This window comes from Chroicocephalus ridibundus, chromosome 3 (genome assembly GCF_963924245.1).
Source record: "Chroicocephalus ridibundus chromosome 3, bChrRid1.1, whole genome shotgun sequence".
NCBI classification, from domain to species: Eukaryota; Metazoa; Chordata; class Aves; order Charadriiformes; family Laridae; genus Chroicocephalus; species Chroicocephalus ridibundus.
The window spans coordinates 127732466-127748467 of NC_086286.1; the positions used below are offsets into that span (position 1 = coordinate 127732466).

Consider the following 16002-nt stretch of genomic DNA (forward strand, 5'->3'; position numbering starts at 1 on the left):
GATGTGACCCAGCGCAGCTGACCTGGGCAAGGGCTGCGTACCTGCACCCCTTAACCCTTCATCACCTACAGCCAACGCCTTCGCAGCTATGAGTCTGCTTTAAAGGGCTCTGAAGCATATTTAATAGCATTTAAATATGTATTTTACTTCTGTGACTAGTAACACTTGAGATGACTAAAACCGAAAAAGTGTATTTCCCCACCCCCTTTTTTTAGCCTTTTGCTCAGATGAGATAAGGAAATGAGGTTACATGATTTCCCTTTAGAGTTTATAATCAGCCACACTATTTTAATAATCTACATTTAGTTCCACTTTCTGTTTCTTAAATGCTAGTACAATGCAGCAGTGTTTTGGTTGCAGGCTCCCCAGGAAGACGTTTCAAAAGCCAACAAACACGCTCACCACGATTTTTTTAATTATTATTTTTCCTCTTAAATGTCGTGAGATATTTCTGCCAACATGAAGTTTTGTAAATCTTTTAAAAAGAAATTTAATTTCTGACCTTAAGCTGTCTAATGTTGGGCATTAAAAATCAGCTTTTAAAAAATGCTCCGAATTACCTTGGGCAACTTTTTCAACCCACAAGAGATCAGCAGATCCACATGATCTGCTCTAGGAATCCGTCGGCGCTAAGGACCGTGCGCGGTGGTATATTTTTGCAGAGCTGCTATTCCTTGTGGTAGTAAACATAAAGCTTCGGTATCAACGATTTGAAAACAACAGGGTTCTGCGTAAGCACGAGTGTCGTTCCACAATGAGCGTACCTACGTGTAACAGGCAGTATTTCTTACAGTCGGCACAACACTACACGCTCCTTTTTGCAACCAGCCGTGTCATTAACTCGTCCGGCGTTTTAAGGAATGGAATATTTATCCTATGAAAGATGGGAATTAATAATAGCAACAATAATAACTTTAGTGAAGTACATAAATATAAATGCATTATTAATCATTAACAGAAATCAGCCCATTAATAATGCTTCAAAGCTCCCTAGGAGAGGAACTGTAGGAAACTGAGATTTCCCCTGTATTTTAAATTTGGCCACTTGTTCTCTGTCTTTATTAAACAAAAAAGCAATTGTTTAGGAAAAAAATCTGTTGCTATTTTGTATGGCTGTCCCTCTTTTGACACCATCTGTGGTCAGATTAAATGCCGAGATCTGAATCAACAACTCTGCGTTTAATCTCTTGTTGATACTTCTGCAGATTGAGAGGTAAAAAAATGATTACAGGGGGCTGACCAGTCCTACAAGTTTGAGTTACGCCAGTGCTGTCTTAATGAATTTCTTAAGTCAAATGTAAATATGACCCTGGAATGTGGAAGCATACATTTTTGTTCACTGAGCTCTAATAAAAACACAAAAGCTTTCTGTGTGGTTCAATATGGCATTAGAAGTGCTCTGCAGCATACCCCCGGACCCTCTGCAAGCTCCTCAAGCCGAAATTAAAGTATGCCGAGTTTCCTGCAGGACATCAAGTGTTTTCCTTCTAATTGTTTACAATTTGCTCTCTGCCGTGCCTGCGCTTGGAGCCGATACCATAAAAAGCCACTGACAAATCCGAAGCGGTCGCTTTGCAGCCAAGAAAGCAGAAGAAAACGTGCACGGGGTGGGGGTGCTTTTCTACTGACAGGCGACGACTCCGCGGTAAAAGACCCGGCAAAGTTGCAAAGCACATACTTTTGCCCTTGCATCGAGCATAAAATAGGTCACGGCAGAGAGACGCTGTGGCTTTAAGTATTGCCCGGCCTGAGCCGGATTATCATTAGGTTACGTAACTGCTGATGAGCTGCTTTTCATTAAGGCTTCCCCGAGCAGGCGCTGCCTCCAACAACCATCCTGGGGAAGGATTTCCTCCCAGGCGTGCTCTCCTCCGAGCCCCAGGGTCTCCAGCTAGGCCAAGGTGCTTGCATGAACCGGCGTGGGCTAAGGAGGTGTCTGAATGCGAAACAACTCGTTAACCTTAACGGGGTTGTGCATTAATATCGGCTAAAGCGTGTTTGCAAAGTTGTAAAAGTGAGTGGTTTGGAAAAGGTGTTAAACCAGTGTGTTAAAAGCACCCCGCTCTTGGCTCGGAGCTTTTTTTAAAAGTGAAATGTGTCCTCCGCTGCATAAAAACCCAAACCTTTGTATCTTTTGGTGGTCTTGAACGCCAGTAAGAAGACTGTCGCACAGGAAACGATGGCACCATGCTGCAGCAACGTTGTAGCACACCTGCAGAGCTGAGGAGGTGGAAAAAAAATTGAAAAAAAGCCGATTTCAATCCCATTCTCATGCGTGCTCAGAAGCACCACATGGTGTCCAGGTAATCCCTCAGGTGCCAAAGTGCTTCTGTCCAGGGCTCTGTCTCATCACAGCACGAGCCGAAGGACAAGAGATCATAGAATTGCCCAGGTTGGAAGGGACCTTTCAGATCGAGTCCAACCATCAACCCAACCCTGCAAAACCCATCACTAACTCATATCGCTAAGCACATCTCCCCAACTTTTAAGTACCTCCAGGGATGGCGTCTCCACCACTGCCCTGGGCAGCCTGTCCCAGTGCTTAATAACCCTTTCAGTGTAAAAATTTTTTGTAATATCCATCCTAAACCTCCCCTGGAGCAACTTGAGGCCGTTTCCTCTTGTCCTATCGCCTGTTCCTCGGGAGAAGAGACTGAGCCCCGTCACTACACCCTCCTTGCAGATATTCATCCTCAGGTCTCAACTGTTGCACATGCCAGCTTTTAGCTGTCGTAGAAGCTGATAGTGATGCTTCACCCTCCGGAGAGATGTTCCTCCTCCGAGGTCTCTGCCTGCCCACAGGGAGACAGGCTGCATGCAGGCAGACGCGTGCTGCAATCCCGGTGACCTGCTTAGTCCAGATGCCATCATCAGATGCCATTCTTGTACCCTTCTCCTGCCGTTTGTTTCTGCTGGTGCTCCCACACCCGGCATTCCTATTCAACCCCCCATATAGACCAATCTTAACAATTCTGTTACATTTTTAGGGATAAGTCAGTCAGTAGCAATGGAGTAGCTCAGCACTCCTGAAAAGCTCAGCATGAAGCAAAGTCAAGCCCATATTCAGAAGTTATGTGGAGCTCTAAAGAACCATACACATATTAAGTGGAGGCAATACTATCATCAAAGAAATTATTTATTACTTATTACAATGCTGAGTTTGTCCAAGAAGCTTTAAAGAACTCCATACTATTAATTTTGCCTGCTTAAATTAACGACTGTACTGTGGCTACTTGCGGCTTACAAGAAACTCTTAAAATAGCCTGCTTCATAAACTGAAATAAAGCCTGAAAACCGCCTTTAGCCCAAGTAAATGGTACAGAAAAGTGGGCTACAAGTGACAGCATCACACACAGGGTTTATGGCAGGGAACAAGAGACCTCGACTCCGTTTTGGTTGGAGATTCCATCTCTCACTTGTTGCTTGACCTCTACTTAAACCTCTTAAACACTGCTTTGTGTATGTAAAATGAAGATAATCATATCATCTTGTTTTACAAAGTGCTCAGGCTAGAAAGATCTAACAACAGTAGATTATTTGTCATTTGAAGTCAGTTGGAAATTAAAGCTGCTCTCAGATAAAGTCTCACCCGCCACGGTATCACTTACCTGGTGGGAGAGGCCTTTGTTTTGGATTTAATTCTAGGAAGTTTTGAAATAATTTCATTTTGCTGATGGATTTCATTTTTATTTCATGTGTATTTCAATGAGACATTTAATCTTTTTCATAATACGTTTTGAAGTCTCATTCATTTAAATTGTCAAAGCCTGACAGCTCTGTAATGTACTTAAAAACGGCATTGTTTATACGTGCATTCCATTTAAAAATTAACTTGCAGATTAAAGTAATAAAAATGGTTTTATACTTCTCAGTGCTAATACCGCTGAAAACTGACAATGTCCTTACCGCCTGAGATTAGCTCCTATATTACTTTCTCGTGAGGAATTCACGGAGGGGAAATATTCTAACATCTAGCTCTGTATTAGTCGTGAAGGCTGAGCACTTTCTGCCTGAATAAAACCAAAGTGGGCATAGCCTGCAGAGGCAGTGGAGAGCTGGCAGCTCAGGAAGACTCCAGGACTTTTACACAGCTTCCTGCCCTCGCTGCTGTCATGAAGTGAACAGGACCAGAAGGAATCTATTAGCACTTCCACCTAGATGTGTTGCAATGAAGGGTCATGCAGCAGCATGCAGTGGCTGCTAATGTTGCCTCAGCCCCTACCAAGAATGCAATTAAAGGAGAATCAGAAGCATTCCTTCGTTACCTCATGGACAGCGGGAGTTTTGCAGCGGAGGATTTGTTGGGGGTGCATGATCTCTGATCGCTGCTCTCCTGTCTTGTTTCTCCACTGCTTCCCCACTCGTTTCGATGCTTTTGTTCACAAGCAAATTCTTCTCAAGAAAAAAGTTTGCTATTTGTCTAGTTGAAGATGCACAAAACATACAGCATTTTATATACACATGTACCTACAGTTAACTAGGTTGGAATGCATATAAAATATCCCAGGAAGGGTCCTAGTGATCTCAACATAACAGAAAACATAAGCCCATGATCGATATCCCCTAGCGCATTACCTGCCAAAGGGTTAACTCAGGCTTATCTCGCCCATCCCCTTCACAGGTGCTCCAGAGATAAGGAGGCAGTTATGAAATACAGCTTGCACGGGGTTTTTCGGGGAAGCAGAGAACCTCAGAGGTAACTGTGTGGACCCCAGGAAAGGTGCAGGTTTCTGAGGAAGACAAAAATCCCAATCTAAGGAGGATGTGGGTGATCACACCGGGTAGATTTGTGGTGGTGTGGGTTTGACCTGGCCTTTTAAGGCCAATTCGTTTTGTTGTAACACAGACACTCTCAAGCCACTGAGGAATAAAGAGCCCCCATGGAGGAAAATGAGCCACCTGAAGCTCTGGTTTATTTTAACTATTCAACCCATTGAGTTGTTTTGCCTCGTGACACATGAGGTGTTTGGGGATTTCACAGTTCCACAGAGAGGATGAATAATGTAACCAGATACAGCCCGAATGTGATAAAATAGTTGACAGAGCAATTGTGACTGTTCCGTGTGCGGCAGCTTTACGTAGAAACAGCCGAAAATGACAGTGAGGAGACCCAACGGTGGGTCGAGGTCTGCGTGGGACCCTCTGTCACCCTGTGCCGCTCACTGAACTTCGGTGTCGGTGTTCCCGGCTGATCCAAGGCACATCCCAGCCCTTTTGACGCCTAGAGAGAGAACGAGATGAAAGATGACGGCCTTTAGCTCTTACTCGACGCCTCGTTGGGGGCAGGCGATTGGGAAATAAAACCTGACAGGTAACTTCCAGCACAGAATGTGACAGCAGCTCCTGACGGGTGAGCAGGATGAGGACACCCCGAGCCTGGCGGAGGCCTCTACACCTTGGTCAAGCCCAGCCCGAGATCGGTGGCCTGGGCTGGAGGCGGCGGGACAGCCAGGAGAGGCGTGAGGGGTGAGGAGGCCACCGTGGGGACGTGGGTGATGCCACCGGAGGGGTCCCGAGCCGGCGAGGCAGGTCCCCCTCACCCCCGGGCTCCGGATCGGAGCCCCCCGGATCCCCGCCGCCCCCCTCAGCCGCTAAGATGGCGCCCGCCTCCCCCTGCCCCTGCCCGGGGGGCGGCGGCGGAGGGGCCGCGGCCTCCCCGCCGTCTCCGCCCCGCTCTGCCGCTGCCCGGGCCGCTGTGTGCGAGTCGGGGAGGGGGGGGAGGTAGGGAAGATGGCGGCCGGCAGCGACTGAGAGAGGAGGAGGAGGAGGAGGAGGAGGAGGGATCCGTGCCGGGCCGCGGCGGCCTCCTCCGACACCGCCCCCCTCGTCTCTCCCTGCCCAGCTCCGCTCCGCCCCGTCCCGCCGGGAGGGAGAGCGGCGAGCGAGCCGGAGCCCAGCAGCCGCGCCGCGCCGCCCAGGCAAGGGGCCCCGGCTGCCCGGGAGCCCCTGCAACGGGAACCGGGGCCCCCAAGCACAGCGCTCTCGCCACCCGCCACCGCCATCGCGGCGGGGGCTGCTGCGAGCCACCCCCCCCCCGGGGCCGCCCCCGCCGCCTCGGCCGGGGGAGTCGCTGTCGCGTTGCCCGTTGAGCTCCGCGGCCTCAGCCCCGGCGGGGGGGGAGGCGGCTGTCACCCAGGCAGCGGCGGCAGGTGAGTGGCGCCCGGAGGGAAGGAGGGAGGGAAGGGGAAGGGGAAGGGAAAGGGAGGGCGGGCGGCCGGGTCGCCCCGCTGCCCCGCCGCGCAGGGCCGGGGGTGTGTCTGGCGGGGGCCGGCACCAACACGCCGCCCCCGCCGCAAGCCCCCGGCCTGCGGGGGGAGGCGCAGCTGTCAGGGGCGAAGGGGGGAACCGGGGAAGGAGGAGGAGGGGGGGAGAGACGGCCCGGCCCCCCCGCCCCCGGGCTGCCATGGCGGCGGAGGGGCGCCGCCGCCTCCCCTCGCCCCGCCGCCCGCCCGCCTTCCCCCGCGGGGGGCTGAGGAGGGCCGCCCCGGGGGACCCTGCGCGGCCCAGCCCCTCCCGCCTCGGGCGGCGAAATGCCAGCCTTCCCTTTTCTAAATATCCCCCTTACCCCCCCCACCCCCCTCTTATTATTAATTTAAAGTTGATTAAAAAAGTGGAAAAGCAGTTTTTCTCCTCACACCCCCCCGCCAACCCCGCTGGAAGATGGCTGAGGGGGAGCAGCGGGGCCGCGGCCGGGCCTGCGGGGGCCCGCGGACCCCCCGTCCGTCCCCCTCCCCCCCCCTCAATGCAGGGAGGACGCTCGGTTTTGGTGGCGTTTTAGGTGACGGCTCTTTGTCTGCGTGTAGCATCGCGTGTGTCGCCCCCCCCTCGGGGTGTGTGTGTGTCTGTGTGTCGTGTCCCCCCCCCCACCCCGCCAGACCGACCGCGGTTCTGGTTGTCAGCGGAGGCACAAGTAACTTCAGCGCTGAGGCGGTCGGTGAGGGAGAGCCCGAGGTGGCCCTGAGGTACCGGGGGGGGGGTTTTGGGGGCCATCGGAGCAAGGTTCGTGGGGACACAGGCTCCTTCGAGGGGTCCCTGGGGTCCCCGGCCTGTGGGGGGGCTCTGCAGGAGGCCGGTGGGGAAGGTGGCGTCCGCCTCCCCGTTCCTAGCGGAGCGCTTGCCCTAAATTTCCTTCATTTCTCTCCTAGAGACACGGACCGCCGAGCAGATTGCAAATAATCCCAAATACCTGATGGTGTATATGCAAGCGGTAGCCCCGGTTTGTGCGGGGGGGTGGGGGTGGTGGCTCTTGCCGCTGGAATATGACATTTAGCGGTAGAAAAATCGGAAAGGTTGTTTCCTTCCGACGTAGGTTGCTAGACACGCTCGAGCCCTCCAGTTTCCTAGGTGCGTTTTGACCTTTCAGTGGCTGAGAACTGGGTCGTGCGCGGCGGGTGCCGGTCTCCCGATTTATTTATTTATTTATTTGCACCCAAAAAAGCGTGTGTGGAAAGGTGTGGAGCGCCGTCTGGGGCTGCTGGTTGCTTCCACTGGAAGCTTAATCAGCGTACAGTAGATATCAAATTTTCGCTACCCAAATACAGCATAACCAAAAAAAAAAAAAAAAAAAAGAGTGACACAGCAAAGTATGTTAAAACTGGAAATTTGGACTTGCGTGGGTGGTGCTTGTATGTTCTTCACCCTGTCTCGTGGCTTGTATTCTTCGTGTTGCTGGTTTAGACTGAAAAAAAGACCTGGTTTGTGTGGGCTGGCAGGATATACGTATATATGTGTGTGTGTCAAATGTGCGTGTGTGTGTATATATATAAAAAAAGAGTAATAGACCTAGTGAGTTCTAGTAGCAAGATGGTAAATATGAACAAAAATGATGCTTTGTTTACTTTTGTGGAGATGCGCTGTCCCGTTGCAGTTTAGAGGTTGCAATGATCTGCCGGCAGAATATTTCAGCAAACGTGTGTGGGTTCTGAACTCTTTCTGCTGTGGCCATCAGCTTGCTTATACAAGAGAAAGTAAAAAATAGGCGTTATGTATGGAAGTGTACGTAGTATGTGGTGCATCTGTAGCTATATCCCTCGGCCTCTTGCAGAGCAGCAGGGAGAGCAACATTGAAAACCAGGAAAAAATGGATGCAAAGCCACAAATTTGCAGAGGAGCTTGGTAAGCAGTGTAGTATCCGCAGCTTTGCAGCGCTGTTTTGCGAAAATGATTAAAGTTCAAGTTGCCACTTAGGGGGACAAACAGCTCTTGATGGTAGATAATAAACAGTAGTAACTTTGGCAATAGTGCACCTGGCTCAAAGCCGATGGGCATGATGAAATGTTAAATCTCAACTTATTTGCTCAAGATGGGTATCTGTTGTTTGAAACGTGTTGCCAAACAATATGGCAGCACAAATCCTCGCTTCCAAAACAAATAGGCTTCCTGAGAGGCGAGCGGGGCGTTTGGCTCTTCCGAAGGCAGGCCTTTTACTTCTTGTTCGCGACGGGCCGACTTTGATTTTTTAGCGTGCGTGTTTTCCCCGAGCCTTGCCCTCTGATAATGCTACGACACATGCTCACAACTGCATGACTAATTCATACAATTAGTCATACACTTCCACTGTAGATTTATTGGAGCAGTATCACTGTCATTCTCACGTTGTAAAAGTCTGCGTTTGGGAACATGTGCCCTCTGTTGACTTCTCTTGGGTCTCTCGGCGTGGCTGTTGGGTGGGCTGTTACAAATATTTGAGGCCTTTGGGGTTATTAGGCTTACTGAATTATATAAGCATATTTCCAAGGAGCAGATCTGTTGGAGATCAGCACCTTGTTGCTTGCTAATCTGAGGGGGGTAATTTGCATGAGACTTTGCAGGGATTGCCAGAAATGAAGGTGTGAGTGCTACTACTAAAAATATCCCGTCTCCTGCATAAATAGCTTGCCAGTTGAAAAACAGTATATTTTGTATAAGGAAACTATTTATATGACGAGTTATTCTTGTTTTGCTTGGTTGACTGTGTTTCTTTGAAGCGTGGTTCTTATCTCTTTGATCAAAGAGGAGGAATAAAAAAATATAGTTATAAAAGTAAGATTCTGCCTTTAAAGACAGGATTCTAAAGAGGAAGGGCTTGGATTAACAGGTAAATATTTTAACCAGGTATTCCTGAAAGGCCAATGCGGTGTGTAACACCCTGTAGCATGTGACCGCCGCTTCTACATACGAGCTTTAAGCGCTGGCAGACACAAACAAGCAACTTTTATTGGCGGTTCTGTGTTATTTGTCTCGCTGCAGCATCCAGGAACCCCAGGCACGGCCCGGGTTTGCAGTGGGGTGGGAGTGAGGCAAAACCAGAGCAAAAATGGAGTCTGCTTCCAAAAAATCCCAGCCTAAACCTAAAGAGGTGGAAGAGTTGTGACGGGGAAGCAGCTGGATGGTGGTGGGCAGCAGGAGAGCTGGTAGTATTAGCAGCCTAATCTTGATGGTTTTGGGTTTATTTTTTTAATAACGTTGCAGCGAACCAGCGCTTGGTGGTCTGTTGGGAGGTGAGTGCCTGCTGTCGTGCTGCCGGTGCCTGGCCGAGCCCTCTGCTTGCCTCCCCGCTGCCCGTCGGAGCCGCGGTGGGCGAGGGAGGATTCGCAGGAGCAGCTCTGCTGATGGGTCTGAGAACAGCCAGGAGCTTTAACCTCTTCCCCTGGCGCAGCAGGATCTGGAATAGGATGTTTGCCTGTAGCTGCAATATTAAAAATTATGGCTTGCTTGTAAACGGCTTCAACTCTTTGCATACCTAGCCTTGCACATGTGAGTCAGGGTGATGCAGAACAGGTTTTTTACCACCACGGCAACATCTACGTGTAAAGTTGACCATTTTAAATGCTGTGGCTTTGCTGTGGGACAAGCTTTAAAGCGCTCATAGGCCCGGTCTGGGTATAAAGGATGTGTCAGCACCATGCGCTTTACCTGGGCTCCTGTCATTTACAAAGGAAAAGACTGCTGAACTGGTTTGGAGGTTCTTTAAGCCTGAACTAATTTACCTGGCTGGGAATGTAGGTTAGAAACTAGGCTTCGCTTGGCTTTGGGCTAGCGCCAGTACACTCCGCAGGGAAAATGCAGGCTAAATGGCTTCTGCGCTGATAATCCTGCAATACTGTTCCTACTGTTTCCCCTGAAAAGATAGGTAGGTTCTCGTGCGGTTGACCCAATTGACTGGGAAGTAACTCCAACGCGTCTCAGCACAAGGAGCAGCGGGATGTTTCCCTGAGGTGTCCTTGGGTGAGCGGGGAAAAAGCCAGGACGGGTTTTTGTGCGCAGACCTTGCAGTGGGAATCCTCGACTCAAGTGCTCGGGTCCGATGGACAGGGTTGTGTGGCCTAAACTAGGTAGATTTGTTAACCAACTTAGGTAAATCTGCACATAGATATTCTTAAATCTGTTTAAACCTGCTTACTGGTTTATTATGTTCTGTAAGCTGTGGCAAGCTATCCTGGCGGTCGTGTTTAAACCAGTTTGTGTCCGTGCAGAGATTTGCTGTGATTTAGTGAAGCTGATGCAAGTTGGTGAGTTACAGGAAGGTGATCTAGGAAAGGAAAACAGTGCGGTGAATATGTAAGTCAACAGTTTGCCGACTTGCCTTGGTTAGTGAACTCTACAGTATCCATATTTTGCTCTAAGGATCCACAATCTGGATCATCTCAAAGCTGATCAGTGGAGGGGCTCTTAAATGCCTTTGTATTTTTCCACAGAGGGAAAAGATCCTGAAGCGGTAGGTCCTGTTTTAAACGAGTGTCAGAAATGTCCCAGTCAAGGCTGATCCTGCAACTAGCTATTTTGGAACACAAATCATTAAAAAGTCTATTTTGAGCTATTTATGTTTATTTTGTGTTTACTTTTAATTATCTATCATGGAATGTGCAATGAAACAACCTCAAAACAGTGTTTCTTTGGCTTAACTCCCCCCCCCCCCCCTTTTTAATGTGACATCTGAAATCCCAGGGGTCTCAATTTTTTTGGATTTTCAGAGTGTGAAGCCTTAAAAAATAGGCAATATGCCAGGCAAGGCAAGAAGTAGGCTTGTTTCTTGTATTTGTGTGATGAAATTATGAATGAGGAACTGTTTAAAACCCAAACAAATCAGTAGCTTTCCTACAGATGTGAAATTCACATTGTGAATGGAGGGTGAAGTTTAGAATCACATCATTTGGGATCAAATTATATTAAAGGGTATCACACAATATGGAAATGGTTAGGCGTTGATAACGTTATACCCCTAATGTTAGTGGTTTCTCCTGTCTGCAGCATACGCTGTCTTGGGAAATAAGGGCCTTGGGAGGGGAGAGAGATTCCAACCCACAGCACGGTGGTCCACTGTCCAGATGGTTTCAGAATGGTGTTTGCTGTTTCTATAATTAAAAAACCCCCACCCAGTAAGTATTGTAATCTTTCAGTAAAACTGCACTGAGAGTTTAACAATGAAAACTGAAAATCTTGTTCTCTTTTCTTTTTCTGTTAAGGTTGTATAACTCCCAGATTGAAGAAATAGGAGAGAAAAGCTCTGAACCTTTCAGACCGTTAAATCAGATTCATATGTAAATTGTACAAGAAATCTCACAGCTCAGACTCCTTAACTTCTCTTTCTTCTTATTTCTTGTGACTACCACCCGTAGTACCTATCCTCCCTCTTTTCTTCTCTCCCCCAGAGACTGTATTTTGCTCTTAATCTGAGACTTTGCGTCCGGTTTTATCAACATACTTCCAAGGTCTTGGATAAATTGAGAGATTGAATAAATTGAGTTTTTTAGTGGAAGTGCTAGTCAGCCTCTGTCTTTGAAGTTTTTTTTTAACAAAAGTCTGACTAACCTGAAAAGGATTTTGACGCGTGCTTGTGAGCAGTTATTTTAAACCATACTGGAAAAATGGTGTGTGAAAATAAACAACTAGCTGGAATTGAACCTGTTGCAGCCTGGGTGTGTAAGCTCGATCCCTTTGTCTTTCATTTGTTTCTTAAATGTGATTGCTGACAAGATGAGTCCTGGGTCTTCCCAGTAATTCTGTAAACAGTCGGCAGCTACGCTACCTGTTTCTTTTTTACGAGCAGAGATTTCCAAGCAGAGCTTTAGCAGGGAAGCTTGGCAGGATGAGTTCACCAGCCTTTCTTCCATGCTCCAGTTGCGAATGGCGCTCAGCTGAAAGGTGAATACCAGACAAGTATTTTTTAACGATGGAAGATGCTGCGTTAGAGTTGAAGGAATGATAACTGGACACTCTGGAAACATTAATAGTAGAAACATTTACAGTGGAACCCAATAGATCATGCTCTATTCTTACAGGACGTGTAAGTTCAAATTTAATAATGGACTCCTGCATGCGCAGTAGTGTTGGTTATGAAACTTGAGCATTTACAGTGTGCTTGTGTCTCAACTCACTGTAAAGTTGAGCACAAAGTCCCAATGTGTACTGGAATGTAATTAGTGTGAAGCGTAATTTGCTATTGTATGAATAGTTAGAATTTCTTGGAATGGAGCTGATGTGTAAAATACCTCTGTTCGCGTCTCCAAATGTCATTTCAAGAATGTTGGTTTATGGAATAAGTGAGAGCCGCTGGTGAAGGGTCAGGTAAAACACCGTGTTGTATGTGGGCCTCTGACTCACAGGGCAGGAATAAGGACTGAAACTAGCTCTGCCTTTGGCAGCACGTAACTCTTGTTTTCTTAGAAATTAAGGTTATGAAAATCCAGCGTTTTAGAATATGCTTTGTGTTTCTACTGTTCGTGAGCTTTCTTGGTCCTCTTTCAACTGTATCCTATTGTCCTAGCAAATATTTTTCTATAGAGGTCGTTTTTAAGTCGTCTTTGTGAAAAAACTTCTATGTGAATTTTCCCTGGGTGCCTGAAATCGCATTCCCAGATTCATATTTTAGTGTAATCAGATTTCCTTCAGTGGATATTCCACACTGGAGGCATAGTGGAAGTTGTGGGATCCCAGCACCTCTGACAGCTAGATTAATAGTTATGTCCTTAACCTTTAAAACAGTTTACCTAGACTTGACGGACTTGGCATGAAGCTCTGTGCTTTTGAAGATGCAATGGTGGTAATCCCTTTGAAGGCCCAAAATAAATGAAAAAAAAGCTTTAATGAATTTAAAAATGCCATTGAAAATAGCATTTGGCCTGATTTTATGCTTCTGTTGTTGTTGGAAACGGAAATGATACTGTATATACAAAGCTCGCTGTATGGAAAATAACTATCTGGTAAATACACTTTAATCTAGTTTATTTTTCAAATGTAGTGAAAATGGAAAAATAAACTACCTAGATTCTTTTAATTAAATCTGTTTCCATGTGACATAATGTGATAATTTAATATAGTTTTCTGATTTTTTTTTTTTGTGGATGAAATATGTTTCAATATAGCATATAAAACCCCGTACAGTTTGATATTGGAGACTAGAACCAAAACCTGGGAAGTTCCATTAAACAAGAAGCTATTTCATTTGTAAAGCTTAACATTCAAAAGTTAGGAAAAACAGATGCAACTGTAATTATAATTTTGTAGCCACATGATGTTTTTCCATAGATTCTCTGACTTATTCACTGTATGGGTTGGACTAACAAAGTGGAACGGATTAAGGTTGCACAGATGATCATAAATCTGTTACTCTATAATTTTTAGTGCTTGATTTTGCAACCTACTTAATTTTCTTCTAATGTTTTTAGACGATAAGCTGCTTTATGACATTCATTTTTGATACGAATGGAGCGTCGCACACGTATTGGCTACTTTTTGTAATGCCCCTGCAAGACAAAGAAATATTATTTCAATTTTTGCGCTCATTTTTCCAAGTGAATAAAACAGAATCGCAGCAATTGGATAATTTGCCCAAGTAGCAGGGTGTTAGTGAAAGGTAAAAGGCACAAGTACCCGGTGCACTCGGCTGCTCTGGTTGTAGATGTGGATTTATTAAATTGGGTGCAACTTTCCTAGAATGTGCCAGCAAACCTCAAGAGGTTTGGCTCCAGCAGTGTCTGCGTCATCGACAAGTAGCTCTGATGACAGGCATCTGATGTCTTTCGTTCTGTAGAGCGAGGTTCCCAAACTGTGGTGTGCGTACACTCATGGTGTGCAAACTGCTTCAAAACGTGGTACTTTGCGACGTGAAGGCAGTAATTCCTGATGCTGAATGTGAGCAAGTGATTGCGGGAGCCTTGGTGGAGGTGGGTCCTCGTGGTGGCTCTCAGGGGTTGTCAACATGTGCAAAGAGCCATAAAATTGTAGTCATAGGATGAGGGGTAACAGTTTTAAACTGAAAGAGGGAAGATTGAGATGAGCTATTGGGAAGAAATTCTTTGGTGTGAGGGGGGTGAGCCCCTGGCCCAGGCTGCCCAGAGAAGCTGTGGCTGCCCCATCCCTGGAGGGGTTCAAGGCCAGGTTGGCCGGGGCTTGGAGCAACCTGGGCTGGTGGGAGGTGTCCCTGCCTAGGGCAGGGGGTGGCACTGGGTGGTCTTTAAGGTCCCTTCCAACCCAAACTATTCTATGATTCTCTGAAAATTGGGTTTTGCAGGTGTGTTTGCACTTCTGATTGAGATTGTGGAGGAGTGAGGATGGAGGCGGTGGATGAGGATGTGCGTCGAGTCCTGCTTTGGGAAGCTGGGGCGAGCGTGGAAGATAGGGAGCAAAGGTTTTGGCATTTAGTGTTAGGGAGATGGTGCGGTGTCATAGGTTGGTCAGGCCAGGTCAGCATGGCTTTGGGTGCAGAAAGAGAATGTTTTTATGGCCGGGTTTGTGGAGAACGCAGTTTTTTAGTTGGGGACAGCACCGGGGTTTTCATTTCAGGGTGCAGAAAGGTTGATGACCAAGTCCTGCCGGGGAGAAATGTCAGGAAGGGAGAATCTGGTTTGGGAACCTGAGCGCGTGCATATGTCGCTAAAAAAAAGCAGAAAAGTGTTGCTGCTGGTCGCCTCCGAAAAAACTGCAGCCTTCGTTCCCAAACTTAGAACAGCCCAGCTTGTCGCTGTGGTTGTTGACTTGCTTATAGGTGTGCGTGCATGGTGCTACGTGCGAGGAGAGCTGGATTCCTGAATTCCTCCTCTTGCCACAGAATGTATGATTACAGAGATACCGCGGACTTCTTGAAAACAGTATTAAATAACTTCTGAAGGCTTTTTAAGGAGGTATTTTAAAAACAAGAGGCACGCTTTTACTCTCGGGTTTCCTCCTGGATGCTGGAAAATACCTACGTTTGGTAATTCATACGTTTCGCGTGCAACTGGCGGGGCTCGAAATAAACTCTTTGGGGTTTGTAAAAACAGTTTAAATGAATCCAGTTAAACAAGATTTAAGTTTCATTGCAGAGGTTTAAAGTGCGAGGGGAAAATACACAGAACAGCCATTAAAAATTAAAAAAAAAAAAGCAACAACCCCCCCAAAGAATAGTAGCCTGGAAATGTTTTCCTCCCTCGGTGCTGCCTGTTAAATTCTGCTGATGGGGGAAACTTCGATATTAAAATTCCCGGAGGCTGCTGCAGTTGGGTGTTTGGCAGCGTCGCCCTGTTAGGGCTATTGCACCATTCCGTCTGCCCTCGGAGTCGTGTCTTGCTGCGAATTTAGGCACCTTTGAGAACTCCTGCTTGTTGAAACAAAGCCCCTCGCTGTCCGGAGACTGCTGCGGACTTTTCCCAAGGGTAAGCACCATCTCCGAGGAGCAGGAAATTATGCCCATTTCACAGATCAGCACAGGCTCGTCCAGCTTGCCACAGGGAAATTCGGAGATCCAGTATTTGACCCTTGCATCTGCATTTACTCTTTGAACACTTGGTCTCCAGCATTTAGCTTTTGGTTTAAATTGTCTAAATCCAATATAGCAATATGATTTTAATTTGTTTACTAAGAGAGTTCTTCAGATAGGCCTCCCGAAGTGCGAGGAATACGAAACAACTGCTACTTGAAGGCAGAAGAGCTGAGTTTGTTTCAAGCTGTTTAAAAGCCTCCAGTTCAGAGATAAGTGCGTATTCTACATCCCGATCAGCAAGTTATAATGAGATTTAGAGCACTAAATGAGTTCTCTCCTAACCC

General features: G+C 47.3%; 1 protein-coding gene across 1 annotated transcript in view; it reads left to right on the top strand.

Annotated features, from left to right (window-relative positions):
* The first annotated feature begins 5871 nt into the window (after window positions 1-5871).
* The window catches only part of NCOA1 (nuclear receptor coactivator 1), a 187337-nt gene continuing 177206 nt past the window's right edge, over window positions 5872-16002 (top strand). Inside the window, exon 1 of the mRNA XM_063330741.1 lies at window positions 5872-6149. The gene's annotated coding sequence lies outside the window, so the exon portion shown is untranslated. The remainder of the gene's footprint in view (window positions 6150-16002) is intronic.